Source organism: Ammospiza nelsoni, chromosome 9, assembly GCF_027579445.1.
Source record: "Ammospiza nelsoni isolate bAmmNel1 chromosome 9, bAmmNel1.pri, whole genome shotgun sequence".
NCBI classification, from domain to species: domain Eukaryota; kingdom Metazoa; phylum Chordata; class Aves; order Passeriformes; family Passerellidae; genus Ammospiza; species Ammospiza nelsoni.
In genome coordinates, this window is record NC_080641.1 from 13,841,054 (window position 1) to 13,859,452 (window position 18,399).

General features: G+C 38.3%; 1 long non-coding RNA gene across 1 annotated transcript in view; it reads left to right on the plus strand.

Moving 5' to 3' along the window:
* Window positions 1–18,399, plus strand: part of LOC132076689 (uncharacterized) — a 38,605-nt gene that overhangs the window by 11,923 nt on the left and 8,283 nt on the right. Inside the window, exons 2-3 of the long non-coding RNA XR_009418956.1 lie at window positions 16,664–16,761; window positions 17,050–17,105. This is a non-coding gene — a long non-coding RNA (uncharacterized LOC132076689). The remainder of the gene's footprint in view (window positions 1–16,663; window positions 16,762–17,049; window positions 17,106–18,399) is intronic.

Genomic DNA, 18,399 nt, shown 5'->3' on the forward strand with positions numbered 1-18,399 from the left:
GAATACTGATCCATAGTATGGATGGTATAATGGCATTTTCTGGCTTTTCTTAAACCTTACAGAGTTACACTCATAACTGCATAAGTGGGGTCATTGAACAATGACAGAAGCAGCAAGCAGCACTCTGTTCTTGACTGAGTCTGTTCTCAGTTACCAAGTACAGCTATTTGTAAAAGGCTGAGATCAGAATGACACCCTAAAGACTTCTGTTCCACTCTCCCAGGCCCTGCTAAAAAGATGTTTTATTCCTCTTTTATGCCACCCTCCAATTTTCATGGAATGCCATTTATAACAAAAGATCTTCAAGCATAAAAGAGGTATAATCAAATTTAATTGAAGTGTATAGGACAAATTCAAAAAAAAAAAAAAAAAAAAGAAAGAAAAAGAGCTTTGTTTATATTTGAGATATTAAAGTATTTTTAATAATATCACCAGGGTCATTTAAGGGGAAAAACATCTTGGGATCCTTAACTGTTCTTGACAGAAAAAGTACTCTCTTAGGTGCATGATTCATTTCAGTAAGTACTTTGAAACCAGAGGAAAGTGAGCATATTTATTAGGGCAACAATGAAACTCCTGATTTCCTCAGGTGCTTTGAAGAGCTGGCAAGCAATGTGGTAACAGGGAGTACAAAGATTTTTCTTGATGCTTGTTCACAGCTATAACTCTTTGGTGAGCTATAATGAGGTCCAGGGAAAAGGAAAACAACTGCTGCTATTTTAATAACCTGTCCTGTAGGACAGTTGAAATTTCAGAGGTTTAGGTCCATGTGTTATGCAGAGTGTGAAGTTTATGAAGAATCTGTCTTTCTGTCCTATTCTTTTATTCCTGTTTCTTTTGTATCTCCCCCCACAACTTATCTTCCTATAGCTTTTCTACCAGACACTTGAAAGGTTGAAAATCATCCTCTCTCTTAAATAGAATATTATAGAATATGCTGTCCTTTGCTTAGTTTATCATCTGTAGAGGTTTGTGTAGCTTTTGAAGTTCTCTTAGATGTGGAAATGCTTCACGTATTCTGAATACTAAAGGTGAAAGCAGGAGTTTTCCACTCCCATCTCAGCATTTATTATCATTCCTACTTGCAAAGTAAATATCTCCACAAACTACATGGCAAGCTGCAGCTGCAGGCATGTCAGTCAAAACTAAAAAATAAGAACTGTAATGGAAAATACTTGTTTAACTGTATTGGTGTTCCTTTGATACTCTTCAGGACATTTAATTTGTGATCAAATTAGTATGAACAGAAATGGCTCTTGGGTGCAATCTGCAATCTTTCTGTGAATGTGATAAGGATGTCATTTGACATGTGAACTCAGAATAGTGAAACAATTCCGTATTCTTGTATTTCTGTAAGAAGTAAAATCAGTCTAATGGAAAAATAAGAAACAAAGGAATCATTACAGAGGTTACTTAGAGTTGACCTTTGAAATAAAGTTTGGGAAAGGAGATTGGCACAAAATCACAAGCTTTATTCCCAAGTACAGACTTTAGGGTAGTCTTTAATTGTTTGTATAAAAAAAATGCAATCACTTGATAACACAAGTCTTGCTTATGGCAGCCAGTTTGCTCCTAAAAAGCTCCTCAGTGCACACAGCTGCAAGGGACAGTGCCACAGAAGCCAAGTGTGATAAAAGAAAAAAAAAACAATCAGAGGAAAAATATTTCAATGAGGAAAAGGACCTCATGAAATTTCTTACTAGGGATTGCCAGATAAGATTGAGCTGGACACATTATTTGACTGCACAGCCCCCAAGAAACAAACTCCACAATTTCCACCTCAGCTCAACGAAACTTTGCAACACAGAGTTACAGGGAAGAGCCAAGGTTTTAATTTTCAACATCTACAATAAACCCATTCCATAAATCTTAAGGATTCCTTGTGATTTTGATGTCGAGAACACATGCCCGGAATTCAGAGTGCACTAGTGAATCCTTAGAATGTTGAAGCAAATTTTACAGGAGGAAAGAAACCTTCTAAAAAAGAAAAGTGACACACAGAAGAATCGTAGCTTTCCATTTCATCTGATTTCATTTTGCATCTGCAGAGTGGGGTTATGATCACACTGCAATTAGTGAATGAGATCACATTAAAGACACAAAGAGAGAGCCCATGCAGATTCCATCCTCCAGAGCAGAACAGGGCAAGGAGGACCAGTGGAATTAGAAGTGATTGGAAAGCTCCAGTAAAGGTTTATATCTGAAAAATATGAATGTAAAAACATAAGGAATAGGAAAAAACTTGAGGGAATTGTGGTCAGGGAAGGAAAGGCTGGTAGAAAAGCCTGGTTTGGGTACAGGAATGTGCAGAGCTGACAGCTCCTGAGCTCCTGATTGAGCTCCTGTGTATCCCTGGGCTTTCAGAGATTTGCTTTATTCAATAAAATTAATAACATGCTGCAATTCTACCTTGAAAATTACCAGGATGTAACTGTGTATTTACAGCAGCAAAGAGAGAGCTATCAAAGGACAAGGCAGCACAAGTTTCAGGAGCTTTATGACAAAAATTTATACATTCTAGTTGCAGTCCAGAAATTATCATGCCTTTTCAAATTCCAGCAGAGATAGCAACTGTAAGAGAATTTGAGAATAAGCTCAGCCTTCCACAGAGATGACATGATTTTCCTGCAGTAAATATGAATTTACTAAACAAGTTAATTTTAAAATTAATGAGAGATGATATTGCAGATATAGGCCTTAACACAATATAAAGAGTTTAAATGATTTGTTGAGAATCTAAAACTGCTCTGGGGACAATTTCTATCCTTTATACTGCACACACAAAGAATAGTTGGCAGAATGTAATAGAGGCATTTTTCATTTTGTTAACAACAGGGTAGAGAGCATGCCATTTAAGAAAAAGTACATTGTAAGGTAATGCTGTAAATATTGCATGGCATTATTCTGACCCACTATGGCTATGTAGATGCTATGAAAAGGAACGAGAAAGAATGCCTTTTTAAGCACTATTAATCTGCCTGCTTTTGAAATGTTTAATATTTAAAGCAACATAAAGCCATTTTTTATCCTTTAATCAACTTTCTAGCTTGAATATCTCTTGGGTTTTTTTCAAAATTTTCACTTCTGCTATTTATTTACTATTATTTTAGATTGTCACTGATGCTGCAGCTGCTTATGCAGTAATAGAAAGGAGCTTTTCTTCTTACTGGAAAAAATAAGATCCTTCATTTGGGTCTGAGATTGCCTCTTTCTGTGGTATTTAATTTCTTCTGCTCTCATGAGCATCCGTTCAGATGGATTACAAAAAATGCCTTGTTACAGTGTTAGAACTTTTTACAATGTAGGTAATTTTATTCATAACAAGATGAGAAAGATTATCTTTAATATGTTGAAACTTTTTTGTTCAAAGATCAGATTTAACAATCCTATATGTAGGATTCAACTTCTCCCTGAGGTTAGTAATGTGTATCAATCTTTATCTTCATGAATAATTTTTCTATTTATTTGTGCCAAAAAAAAAATCAGTGTTATTCCAGTGTTATTCTGTTATTCCAATGTCAGTTTATAAATATTGAGGCTCTGCTTCCCTACTAAGAATGAAATGCTCAGGAAGTGGCTCCTGCTCCCTTTTGTCTCTCACATTTCTGGAGGCCCTTATATGCAATTTTGTATATAACCAGGCATTCTTTTTACTGTGTTACGTGTATTCTACAGGTGAGTCTAAATCAGAGTCAAGCACAGCACCGTGTGCTAATGATCCTGCTCATCCTTTGGTGATCACAGAGACAAAGGAGCAAGAGCTGCTCGAGTTTCTGTCATTGACTCCTTTAATTGGAAAATTGCAAAAGTAGCTTAGAGTTCTCTCTTTTTTTCTCTGCATAAAATAGCTTTAAATTGTCTTCATAAAATGTCAAATGATCCTGAACCTCTCCTGGTTTCCATGACAACCTGAGAGTGGTGTAGTCACAGACTGGAGACTCTCTGAAGCCAATAGTGACTTTATTAAATATTTTTGTTTTAACAAGGGAGGATGTCAGCAATTTCTGCCAGGTGAGCTCTCAGACCATTGTTTTAGTCTTTGGTTTTAAATGTCCTGCTTTGTAGCTTCTTGCCTACTTCTGTATCAACAACGAGGAAGATACAAAATTGATGAGGCTCAGCTCAGATATTTTATGCACAGGAAAATTGCAACTGGTTTTAACTAACAGACAATCAATATCTCATTTATTAATAGTTGTGCTCTTCTTCCCAGTACCACATATTTGTCTAAAAGGAACAGCTCCATTTCTTGGTGCATTTTTGAGGCCTAGCAGTAATACCAATGACATTCTCTTATATGGCGTGTGCAGAGAGAGAATTGGATCCACAGTGGGTGAAAAAATGAGAAAACTTTATTGCCTTTACAGCTGAGTGTTCCCAGCATATAAAACCTGCAAAGTAGCAAAATTTTCCTAATTGTGCTAACCCGAAAGCCAAGCTCCTTTCCCAGGAACAGAAGAGTATTGATATTTAGCTTTATGCTTTGCTTGCCTCTCCAAACTGAGCTGTTTTTTTGCTAGATTAGCTTGATCAGTCTGTACTCACACCAAATCATTACAGACTGCACCTCACTGTGGTAAAATCAGAATGACATGATTGGGAAACACTGGCAATTTCTGCTACCATTTCAGCAGAGTTGGTTCTGACTGAAGAGCATTTTATTTCAGAAGGAAAATTAAAAGCCTAATTCTAAACAGGTAATCATGACACTTGTGCACATCCTGTGCTATCAAAATGTACCAAAGTTTGCTGCTAGGACCATCCCAAGAAGGCTGTAGGGTTGTGGTCTGGTATGGGGGCTGTTCCAACCATCAGAGGTTGCATTGCTATTTCTGTGTATGTTCATTTCCTGAATGCAGCCGCTCAACAACGTTTTTGTTGTCCTGCATTGATCAAATTATGCCTGCAGTGTTAAATTGATGAAGTGTGCAAATAAATGTTTGTATTAGTCAGGATGTGGGTGTCCATTTCCAGTCTCTCAGTCCACTGAGAAAAGCTAGCTTTAGCAATGGCAAATTTGGAGTGTACCAAATTCAGCCTATAATTCAGCTTGCTTTACAGAATCAGAAACAAGGAAATGACATTTGGTTAAAACAATAAATGTGGACAGTGTCAGAAATTAAATTATAAATCTCTGGCCTAGTCCCAAACATGTTTTTAATGGCTAGTTCATTCAGGGCTCTGTCTGCGCTGCTGAAGAGTGACAATTGAAGAGAAAATAAAAACAGAAGCAAGCTCATCCACTTAGGTAAAGATGACTTGGTATAGGATGGCCAAACAGGTATGTTTTCCTTCTGGAAATATGAATGTATGTGTCTGACCAAGAATCCCCTTAAAATCTGTGTAATGTCAAGAAGCTGGATTAATATAATTTAAATAATTCAGACTGTGCATCTCTGAAATCTAACAATACTTTAAAATAATGAGAAATTTATAGAATCAGAGGCCCAGATTTCTACACAAAGCTTTCATTTTCACCCTGCAGCCCAGTCCTACCTTCAGTAACTGCACAGACGCCTCGAGAGGCGCTCAGGCGCTGAAGGGAAGCAGAGCAGGGCATTGCTGCAGACAGAGCGTTCACTGCTGCCTGGGAGTGGAGGGGAGATGCTCTTCTCCAGGAGGGGCAGAGCAGCTTCCCTCCTCTGGGTCACAGCTCAGCATATCTCTGTGCTGGCTTCACGTACTGTCAGCAAAACAAAGGGCTCAGAGCAATGGACAGGCCAGTACAAAATTCCCTGTTTCCAAGGGGAGAGTTTGGAATTAATTAATCAGGTATTGCTTAAGTAGGAAAACTTCTTCCTTCCCAAATTGTTGATCTTTATTAAAGAAATGCTGTTGGCTTTCTCTTCTAGAAACAGAAACTCAGATGTTAAGGAAAATAACTTGCCTTAAATAGTGCTGTCTTTGGAAACATACCACAGCAGAATCAACTACTGGGATTGTTGATAACTCAGAGCAGCTTCAGGGAAAAAAATATGGAAGGCTGCATTAAAAATCGTAGCCAAAATGTTAATATTAAATGATGGAAGCAAAGTTACGCAGTGGTCAGTTCTGCCAAATCTGTACATGGAGCTCTGCAGACATGAACATCTTCAGGCTTGGGACCTGCCCAGGGTGAACCAAGGCCGTTGGGTGTTTCCAGGTTAAAGATAAAATTCACCTGATGGTGAATCACAGAGCTGACAGGTTGAAACACACCTTTATTGCTTGAGAAACAAATTTGGTTGGCAAAATTAATATTAATACAATATTTTCCATAAGACTTTCAAAATATTTTTGTATTTTTAAATACAGTTGGATAAAGTCAAAGCTGGAAGGGGTGGGAAAAAAATCCCAAGGGATACCATTCCTTTGATTTTTCTCAATGTTCTAAAGAGTTCAGATCAATTCAAGTACTCTTATCGTGAACAAGGCAGGTAACTTTTGCCAAACTGAATCTTCTAAACAAGCTTAGACATATAAAAAAGAATTTTTCCTGTGATCTCTAATATTCTAAGGAACTAGCACAGTACTTTACCACAGCCTAAAGCAATGATGATAAAACTGGGGAAAAGAGTTGATAAGGAAAGAAGAAATACAAGAAATAGTGTGGGAACTAGTAATGAAAATGGAATAAAATTGTTCAGAGATCAACTTGGATTTTCAGAACTGAGAATGCCTCTTCTGGAGGTTGTTAAGACCTACACAAAAATGTTACTCTCCAGAAGAGATCCAATCAAGTCACTCTGCAGTAAGGTCTCTGAGGACTTTGTTGTCTGGCTCTCCTGATATCAAAGATAATGCCAAATGTTTAAATTTCATGAACAGTGCAGGGGGAAAGCAATTTGTAAATCCATCATAGCAGAAAAAAGTGTGTTTTGGAAACATTTTTGGTGAGTCTTGGCCTCTGAAGTGAATAGCAGAGTTTCCATTGCTTTCAGCTAAAGTAAAATTTCACCTTTGACTTTTCTGCAGTCTTCAAAAAAATGATAATGGACTTTTTTTTTTTTGTCTCTTAGAAGAGCCAGCAGAAATATTAATTTCCTTCCTGTCTTTTTGCAAGAGGGTAGAATGGAAAATCTAGTTATACTTGAAAAACTTTTTTTTTCCCCAAGGAAGGAAAAAGAAGGCATAAATAACTTTCCAAAAGTAGTGAGGAGTAATGGATTATCAAACCCCAAAATGCTGAATAAAATTGGGGGAAATTTGCATTTTGTTTGTGAATTTGACTGTTTTGAGGGTCTTGTGGATTTCTTTTTGCTTTTTAAAGCAAATTTAGATTCTTGTAAAGATCATATTTTCATCAGAATCAGAGAAGAAAAGCAAGATAGAACTTTATTAACAGATAAAAAAGTAGGGGCAAAAAACTGAGTTTTATGTTTTCATTTAAGGCATAGACTGAAATTCTATGGTTATGATGAAAATTACTTTATTTGTCTGAAATGATGACAGATGGATTGTTGAAACTGAGAATAAAATAAATATTTTCCCCCAGATGTGAGCCACTTGTTTTAGGATCAATCTTTATTGCAGAATATCTCAGTCATTTTGAAAACACTGAAATCTAAATCCTCTGTTAATCTAAACCATCTGAATGTTGTTTTGCTGGATGGGGGTTCTGAGCATGCAAGTGCTATCTCTGAGTGGGATGCAGTGCAGTCTTGGAGCTTATGCAGTCATGCTACTGCTGCTGAAATCCCCATTTTCCATTTCAAGGGAAGCAGTGTTTTTGTGTGATATGGACATTATCTCAGGAGTGGAGCTCTGCAGCAGGAGCAAAGTGCTCTTGGCTGGCCTTTACTTTCAGTCATTTATTTGTTATTTGCTTGGTCTGGATTTGTAACAGAGCCCTAAAGATATTATCAAGTGGAGTTTGAGAGCTCTCAGCAGGGTAGGAAATGATCCCAGCAGATGCTGCAGGAGGCTGTGCTGTCAGAGCTGCGAGTGCTGCCTCGGCTGCTCCCAGCCCGGGCAGCCCCAGGGCCAGCTCTGTGCCAGGCTGGGCAGGGCGGGGGCACAGGGCCAGAGTGGCACTCTCCTCATTGAGAGAGCTCTCCTGCCTGGCTTTCCTGCTCCAAAGGCATCTCCCTGCCACAGCAATCACTCAGTGCCCAAGAACTGCTGACACTGTGTGCTGGCACAAAGCAAATAAAAGATTAGCACTAGTATACATGAGTGCTCTCAACAATGCATTTTTAAACCCATTCTGTAATATTCTAAGTTCTTTGCATCACATAATTTCAGAAAGCATGCCTGTATTAGTGATTTCTGAGACAACCTGATGATTTTGGGAGCCGAAGTCGTTATTGTTGTCCCATGGGAGCACACAAGGATGGGTGAGTTGAGGTTTGGGTGTTTCCCCTGGCCAGGGAGCTCAGTTAAGGAATGGCAGGGCAGTGCCATTGGCAGGAGTACATCAAAGTGCAGGTAGGCAGCTTGGTGAAAAGCAGTGGAAAAGGTGTTCCCAATCCAGCCTCAGGCTGGTGCCTTGGGGGGCTGGGTTTGCTTATAGCCTGTATAGAATGGATGCAGTTGCCTTTGGCACTGGCTAAAGGAATGTTGGCGTGAGTGTGGCTGCTTGCCCCATTTTTCTTCTGTGATTACACCTCAAGTTACAGAAACTTTTTTACATTTCTAGAAAGTCAAAACTCAGACATTCAGTAACATAAAAGGAGGAAATCAAACCCTGCAAAGAGTAAAGATAAATGGAAGCAATTTTGGAGGTTAGTTGCAAGGAGTAATACCTGTCATTATAGACCAACAAACATTTTATTTTGGCTTTTTTCCACCTGTTCATTTGGCATTTACTCTGGTTTCACTTTTGCTTACACTTTTGCTTACTACACTGGCAATATCTGGGCTCAGTGTGCCAAGGCTGCCTTTTTGCTTCATTTTCCCAAATGGGCCAATTGTAAGTTTTCTTCTCATGCATTTAAACTTCTCTTATCAAGGGGAAAAAAATCCCAACCAACAAATAAAATAACCAAGAAATAATATTTAAAAAAATCTTTTGAACAGGCAGTTTACAAAAATGTTTATATTATAAAGTGGACTTTCTTGAGCTCAAGCTCAACAAATGAAATTCAGCATTGTGGTCACACTTAGCTAGAATAAAACAATATGACACTAAATACTTAATAGAAGACTTGGGCAATGATCTTGTGAACCCTTTACAGGCATTCTTGGATTTAGGGAAATGAATGATCCAACTGATTTCCAAGTGTCATGAAATTGTACCTACAGAGTTGATATGAGGTGTTTTGAATACAAGGGAAAAATAGCCAAGAATGGGCAATCCAACCTCTAGAGAAGGCACAGAATCAAGGCTTCAATTTTCCCATGTTTTTTGTTATGATATAAAAATAAACTGTAAAGTTGATGGATTTTTCTTCCAGGCAGCACCTGAAAAACCAAACCTCCAAGCCAGGTCTGCAGCCAACATCCTCCCTGTATTGCTGAAGTCTGGTAGGGAACTCAATCCTCAATAGCCACATATCTAATAAGGAATATTTTTTTCACCTGTGATTCCTATTTATGCTTATACCTATGTGTACCATATTTTACTTTAAAATATACATTGCCTAAATATTTATACTCATTAGAGAGTAGCTACATTTTACCAGCAGCATTCTCCTACTTGGCCCGTGCTGATTCTCCTCAGAATTTTGTAATATTCACAGCTGTCAGGTTTTTCAGATTATCTGGTGTTTTACAATATGTGATCACCATTTAACACATCCTTGAACACAACAGTGTTTGCTCTCAGCTAAACAGAAAATTGTATTTTCAACAGATAGGAGCCATTATCTCCTGAATTGCAGGGAAAAGCACCTGTATTGTTCAAGAAACAAGGAAATGATGGTTTCCAAACCAAAGGAATGGCTTGGTTTGGAAGGAATCTCAAAGACCATCTCTTACCAACCCTGCTGCCATGGACAGGGGGCCCTTCCACTGGACCAGGCTGCTCATGGCACATTACATGGGAAATTAGATTGCAAAGGGAATTTAAACGTGCCCTCTGCAAAGAAATGCCTTTTACCACACACATTTGACATAATGTAATCATGTAAGATTTTGACACTAGGACAAGTCTTAATTTCAAAATGTAAATCTACAAAGTTTGTGTGAAGCATTCCTGCTATTTATTCCAAAGAAAGCTGTCTTAGCAGAGCAAAATAAAGCAAAACATATGAATTGCTTCCTTTTTTAATACCACATATAATTCATATTTGAGACAGATTGCTGAACAAGAATTGAATTGAAGAGCTCTGGAGGATTTATAAAAGAAATGCATGAGAACTTCCACAATTCCATTAGATATATAACATTTGCATAAACCTGCACACTCAAGGCCATGAACTGCTTGAAATTCAGAATATCTTTCTGCTAAGCTGGTATTTCAGAGCTGATAATTCAAAAGTAAAATATGGTTTGTCTTCAAGAGCTGACTTTTTAAATGTCCTAAAGTAATTGGTTAAATGATATAACCTAGCACAATAATCCTTATTATTCACCCAAATTATAAATTGAGATGAATACAAACTAAGATGGAGGGGTGCCTTGAAACCAAAAGCTGTGAAGCAAAAAATCCTAGTTTTGGATCTGAATACAAAAGCTGGTGAAATTCTGATTCTTTGGCAAAATATCCTGAATCCTTTTACTTCAGTAGGAGCAGGGGATTTTCATGAACTCTATGATTTGGTTCATAATTTTGCAGGCCATTTCAATTCTTATATCTTTATCATAGTGTTTGTAAAATAACACAAGCCCTAAAAATCCCAAACTCCTGACCTTTTAAGTGACACTAGGAGTTGTAATGACTCTAGATTAGAATTGTAAGCAAGTTTCCCCACCAAAACCCCTCAGCACTATGACATGCTGGGTGTGCTGTGTGGGAAGTTAGGGCTTTATGAAACTCCAGTAGTTTTGTAAGAATAGCCTACTCTACTGAGTTAAAACAGGGGAGAATGGAGTTTTCCCATTCAAACAGGGATTAAGCCAGGCTATTTTCCTCTGTGAGAAATACACTGTGCACTGCTTTTTAAAATGGCTGGTGTAAATAATAATATCAAATCCTATAAAACAAATGGTCTGTGAGCAGCTTCACAGGATACCACTTCCTATATTATATTCATATATTAGCAGTCTGTAAGTCTGTGCTGCTTATTATTAGCTGCTTTAGCATGTAGAACCAAAATCTGAGCACTGCTCAGCATTCTTTCTGTCACAATGAAGCCATTATGAGCTGAACTTCTGCATTTGCTGTTGTATTTTCAGTTTAAAGGTTATTATTTCTTTGGTAATGGAGTTTTATTGGTTTTGCATAATTTGCATTAATTACAGTAATTAATGGTAATATTACTCTGCCTCTGTCATGTACCCAAAAGTTGAGCTTGTGACAATTCTTTTTGAGTATTGGAAAGGACAGATAATATTGTATGAATAGCTTATAAAAACTGGTCTTAAGTTTTTCAGTGATAAATTTTAATGGGGACAAATAATTAGAGCTATTATTGCAGCAAAAAGGGCTTTATCATTCCATTTGCTTCTGCCTTTCGCATTGAAAAATAATTTTTCTGTAAAACAGGATACTTTGCACAAGATCTGTTTTGGATATCAGTGCACAGAGATGAAATTGGAGAGACAGGGAGGGTCTCAGTAGGTACAGACAAGACACTTGATTCTTTATGCAGAATACCCCAATCTTTATTCTTATATTTATAGAATATTTTATTTTAAATCCTTATATTTATAGAAATATCAGAAGGCACTGTGTTAAATCTAATTGGTGAATAATGCATTGAAACTCAGTTCATTGGTTGGTGATGGCTAGTGTACATGTCCATCAAAACTTTCCTTTTGTAGAGAGTTTGCAGCTTTTCTTCATGGATCCTCACAGAATAGACTTCTTATTTTTGCGGGTGCATGGTGTTTTCTCACAAGAATAGATTGTTATGCCAACTGGTTCTTGTTCTTATAATTCTTTTCTCATGGGAGTTTAACAGTCTGGCTGTTAGCTCAGCCAAAATAGCAAGGCCTGATTTTACAAGGCCTTGAGTTTATCAGGTTTTACCTATATTACAATGAAGGGTTTTCCATGTATTTTGTTCTCTGTGGTGTATTCACAGAAAGGAATTGGTAATGCAGGTAAAAGCATGATTTACCCAACAGCTTGTTGGATTAGCATGTAGCAGTAAAGGTTACATGTATGCATTGACATGTCTTTATCCTTATTTACATGCACCAAACCTACCATACCTGAGTATTTTTGAAGTAATAAATTCCCTGACAGCACAGTCTTATCAAAATACTCTTCTGTGCAGTCAGAAGGAAGTTATTTCTTTAAACCCAGCAAACTGCTTCATCGTTTCCACACAGCAAATTTGCATCTTCATTGTATAAAGTCATAGCTGCGTCTTGCTAGCTGTATTTCATTTTCTTGATATTCTGATGGGTTGTTTCTGCTGGTTTTTAATATTTAAAAGAAACATCATGCCTTGGAAATATTGTATGTGATTGTTTCATTCCTTTCAGGAGAAAAACTGCTGCATATGAAAGTGTTGTGATGCTGGCCGTGGCAGCTGGAGCCAGCCATGCTGGGAGCAGGTGCTCCACGAGCTTTCCCCACAGCTCTGCCAGCAGAGCTCTCTCCACTCCAGCCAAGCTCTTGTCATCTCATTGCTGCCTCTCCTGGCAATTGGGCCAGCTTTCTTTTGTGCTGATAAAGAGCAAATTGGATTAGATGGCAGCTATTTAATTCATCTCACTTCTGAAGCTCATGCACCTGGGTGTTGTCATGGCCCCAAGGGCAGCTGTAGGCTTTCAGCGCCCTGAGCAGCCTCTCCTGCCTCCCTTTCCCTGCTGCTTCTCCCTGGGCTGTGCCAGAGGTGTGCCAGGCTCTCCTGGATCCATCTCCTGCCTGCGCTCCCTGCTCAGGGCTGTGGGGTGGTGCCAGCTGGCAGGGACACAGCCTGGGCTGTGCTCCCCTTTGGCTCCTGCTCACCCTCCTTCACGGAGCTGCTCCTCCACAGGTGTCTTCACAGGGAAGCCAACGTTTTGCAGTTCTTTACAGAAAGCTCAGAAATGCTGGAGGACCCGCACAGTCACCATTTTGATCCAGAGAAGTGGAAGAAACTCTACAGTGAGATAATTGCAGCAGTTTATTTCCTTTGCAACCTGTAGGGAGTTTTGAATACACAAGATTAACTGACCAGCTCAGGATCATGAAAGAGGCTTGTGGCTCAAGGCAGAAATTCAGACCTTAATCCCCTTGTTCCACATTTGCTCAATTTCTGAAGTAGCCTCATATGAGAAAAGAAGCAATTAAAAGGCAATTACAAGCCATTAGTGTTGATTTTATAGATGGTACTCAAGCAATACCTGTCTAGCTCAAGTTTTCTATATTCACATCTACTCAGAAAACAGGCATTGTAATGGAGGAAGGAAAGCATTTATATCCTGCTGGGTCATGTGTTTTAGTGCCTTTCCTATAAATTAAATGCGCCCAATCTTTTCTCCTCAAACCCTTGGAATTCTAAAAAGAGGAAAGCCACAGTTAGAAGCAAACTCTCTTAAGTACCTGCCATGGAGATAAGCTTGCATTTGTCTTCTGGCTGCTCAAGAACAAGGATTTGGCTGATATACATTTGTACTCTGTCTCCTCTTTCCCCAGCAATCCTGCAGGGTGGTTCCTTTAAACTCAGTGTACTTGTGCCTGGCCATTAATTGTACCTTCAGGACATTAGAAGCCTTGAAATGTAAATATGCAGGTTTTGCTCAGTCCTAAGGAGGCCTGTGTGCTCAAGAGGGGAATCAAAGGGCAAAATCCCAGCCAGTAGTTTTGGCACAGCTATGTATGTCCTGTGAGCCTCACCTTTTGGTATGAAACAGAAACAAAATGGCAAAATAAAACTCCACTCAATGTTTATGTAGCCATCCTTTATCCCTTCTTAAAACATCACTGGTAAGATTGGAGCTTTGTAAACTGAATTCCCTGGAATTCTCTGAAAGTTTTTGTTATTTATTAAACAGAACCCAGCTGGAAATCTCCAATGGTGACAATTCCACACCTGCTCCCCCAGACCTGAGTTTGTTAATCAGCACAAAGGCAACGTTTCCAAACTCCAGTGTTCAGGAGAGCCTTGTCAGAGTCTCTGGCAGCTGTTCATCACAGGAGGTGCCTCAATGATATTTCTTAACCAGGTTCTTTAAACTATTCTATTTTGAAATCTCTTACCATTATTCATTTAATTTCTGGCAGTGCAGTTCACAGCATTTCATATGAACCTGTGCCAAAACAGATGTAAATGCAGTCAATTTCTTTTGTTTTAATTTCCTCTTGAAGATTGATTTTTAATCAAAGCTATCCTTTGTAAACCTTATCTACCCTCCTTTTCTTCCCCAGAGGGCTCATCTCAGGGCCACTGAACTCACAGGGAACTCTTTCAGGGTATTGTAAAAGCTTTCAATGAGCTTTCAAATGCTGCCTTCCATGTGAAAAACAAGCAAACATCAGGATCTTTTCCTTTTTTCTATTTTTTCAATAGGTTAGCATGCACTTTGAGTCATGTGCATTCACTGAGACTGGAAATGCCATTAATTTAGAACTTGTCAGATGCTTTATAGCACTTTCTATTTGCAAATCTTGTATGTGAGCCTCCTCAGTTTGCTCAATACTCACCTCCCTCCCTCTGAAGATTAATTTTTGCAAATATATTTTCTTCCTTATTTCTAAAATGTTTGCTTTAACAAATAACTTGTCATGTTCATTGCTGGGATCGTGGGATATTGATTTTTATTTGGGAGTGATTTACTCAGGTTTTTTTTAATACTAGAAAAATGTTTAATCTCTGATAAATTTTTATAAAATTGTTTCCTTAAATGAATCACTGAAAACAACCCCAAAAACCCCATAGTGTTTTGGATGCTTTTGTTGCTTTTCAACATTGTTGAAGTCCATGGTATCAAGAATATGGAGAGTATGGAACCCCCTGTGCCCGTAAACACTGGCAAAGTCCAGCAGTGCCTTCAGAGCCACCTTCTGGTTTAATCAAAGTTGCCGTGGAACTAATACCATGGGAAGAAAAAAGCCATCCCCACAGCTGACCTTTGTGTAATTTCATTTCATGATGACTTTTTATTCTTTCAGCTCTAAGTATGCAGTTAATAGAAATAGAGGTAAAGGGCAATTGGTTTCCTGCCAGTAACCCAGGGGTCAGGGTTTGAGGTAAATTAGATAATTACCCAAGTCCCTAAAGCAGACCCACAGTGGAAAGGGAATTTAGGGAATAATAAAAAGACATTTATAAAATTATTCACAGGAACTGGAGGTGCTTGGAAAAACCAGCAGCCTTTCAATTAAAGGGACTGACACTTTTAGAATTCATAAATGACAAAGCAAACCCATCTTCAGGGAAACCAAGTCTGAAAAAGCCCTATTTCTTCCAACTTCTGATTTCCCCACGTGGTTTTAAACTTTAGGTAGTAAAATCACAATTAAAGTTGGAGAAAGGACTATTTTTGTGAGACATAACAATTAATGTTGTCCTCCATAGAATCAGGGTGGATGTTATTGAGGTCTGTGCCTTGCAGCTGCAGGCTGTATGTGTGGGATAATGTCCTTTTATAGGGTAAGCACAGATAAACACATTGTGGGGTCCTGGGAGAGAATGGCCTCAGCTTTAAGGTACAAAATGTGCCAAGGGATAAATGCTGGTAAAATACCAATATATTTACTACCTACATGGGTTTTGGGTGTGTGGTATTTTGGTTTTTTGGGATTTTGTTCATTTGAGGTTTTTGTGGGGGACAGTGGTGAGGTTCATTTGTTTATTTTTCAGAATATGTTCCTTGTTTTTGTGATTACTGGAGTTTACATTGCCTACAGTAACTGGTAGAAAATTTGTTAAATAAAAGTAAGCTGACAGAAGACAAGGGATGTAGGAAAAGGCATTTATATGATCACGACAAGATAATGCTCAAGTTGTTGGGAAAAATGGAACAAAACAGCTCTGTTGCTTCAATGAAAAATGAGAGTTTACTGTCTGACTTGGTTTTTGTAGCTCCAAAATAGGGCCACAAGGGTGCAAGTTTGATTTTTAGGGACATTTCAGAAAATGTGTAACGTGGTAAAAAGCTAATATTTTGTTTGTGTAACTATCAGTGATTCTATTTGTTAAAGCAAACTTAGGAGGATCAGAATAGCATTTGTTTGCAGAAAAATATGATATCTGGTCTGATATATAAGTCTGTGCAATTCTGCCTTTCCACCAGCAGAGCAAATAGCCCTGGAAAGGGTTTTGTCATAATTATGTGACACCACACTGCTCTGGGATAAAGTTCAAACGCACCGCTGGGATGAGCCTGATTATCCAAGCCCTAAATAATTTCATTTAGATTCAGTTCAAAGTCATGGTGTCAGATTTCTAACAAATGACAGGATGGGAGGTTTTTATCAAGCACCTGACACCTGAAGGTCAGCTGTGCTCCTTCAGCTTCACAGAGCTGTGAAATATTGTCCAGGACGTTGTCATAATCCCAAGGGAAGAAAAGTTGTGCCAGGGCCTGAACTCGAGTCCTACAGTGGGAAAGGGACAAGGTGGGAGGGAGAGAAACACCTCTGTGCTGTCCTAAGCCCTGGAAATAAGATTTTATTTGGTCTTTACCCTTCATTCCCCACTCCCAGGTTCTGCACTCCTGGAACACTGCAGTAGTACCTGAATTTGCTGCCTGAGCTGGATCCATGTGCTGTGGGGAGCTCGCAGGGCTTAATCAGCAACCAAGGTGTGTCCCAACTATGGGGAAAGCAATTACATTGTAATAATGCAATATAATAAATTAAGGTCATTTTGGCTACAATCAATTTGAATAATTTAATATCACTGAAAACCAATATCACACACCTATTGAAACATTCATTACAATAATTGTTTAGGCTATATGAAAAGCTTATAATTCAATATGAATATTAACAGCCTCTGTTTCCCAGGCAGCTAGAAAATTATTAGAACTGATGCTTTTGTAGGTAATATGGAAATCATGTTCTTAATGGCAGTGAATGTTTTATTGCAGTGAAGATATTGAAACCAGATTTGAACTGGCAGTTATGAATTGCAACAAAGTGTTGGGTAAGGAACAGTTTCTTCCTAACTCAATATTTTTAACAAAGTATGGTTTAATTTTTTTAATTTTTAAAGTAGCAACGGGTTTTATGGCCTTTTTTTGTTTGTATGTTTTGCTTTAAAAGTAAATAAAGAACAAATAAAAGCCCCCCCTTGGCTGTAAAAGGGAGACTGAGCAGAGGCAATATGGTTAATGACCTAAAGAGGTTTGTGTTCAGTTGAAGTCTTTGATGAAAGTTCTATTTCTAAGGGTCTTGCTGTGTTTGGGCCCCAGGCCCTCATCTGTGAAAAGGGTACAATGTGCTGTCTGTGATTTTTTATTTGTTTTGATTTTGTTTCTTTGTTTGTTTGTTTTGAGCTGTTTTGGACAGATCTTGTCTTTGTGCAGTAGAGCTGTAGAGCGGTGCGATATTGGCTGTAATACTCTAATAAAAAAATCAAAGATGCTTTCTTCAAATGTCTTTTAACTTTAGAAACAAGTAAAGGAATGTTTCTTTCCAGTATTCTAGAAAGGGTAAGAGAAGTCATATTGCCTGGGCTGATGCTGTTGTAGCAGGACACATCTGTAAAGTCACTGGCAGAGTTGTACTGAATCATTTTCATACTGTGTTCTTAAGAATTTCTTCTGATAGGTGGACAGCAGTAGATGTTTCCTTCATAAAGCACTTCAGCAAATTTATCAATATTCTTAGTTCCTTGATTTCTTAGGCTCTCTTAATAACTTCATAATTGCAGATATTACAGAGGTTCAAGGGTTGCCCTTTTCATCCCAGCAGTAGAAAAATGTTTAATTTTGGTTCTATTCCATCTGAACTTAGAGGAAAAAATTACTACAATTTCTTACCTAAACATTGATCCTTAGGTGTTTTATAATGCTTGCTAGATGTGGCTTATTGGTACACTCTAGGAAATGTTTCACTTCTGCTATTGACTTTTGGAAAGCACAACAAAATACAGTTCAAGACATGCATCTTTGTTCCTTTTTGCTTCTCTGTGACAATGCAGTCCAGAGTTTCAGAGCTGTTGTAAAGCTGGGAGCTCTGCACATACCCCAGCAAGTGAAAGGGAGCAGAGCTCACTTCAGATGCTTCTAAAATTCAGGGAGAATTTTGGGAACTCTGACAGCGCACAGAAGAAATATTACTTACAAATATATCTCTAAATGATTACATTAGGAAGCAAAACCCCAAAAACAAAAGGAAAAGCTACTAGAAAGATGTATGTGTCACTGCCTTGGCAGCTATTTTATGTTTGTCATTGGGCTATGCAGAAATCAGTCTTTGTATTAATTTTATAAACT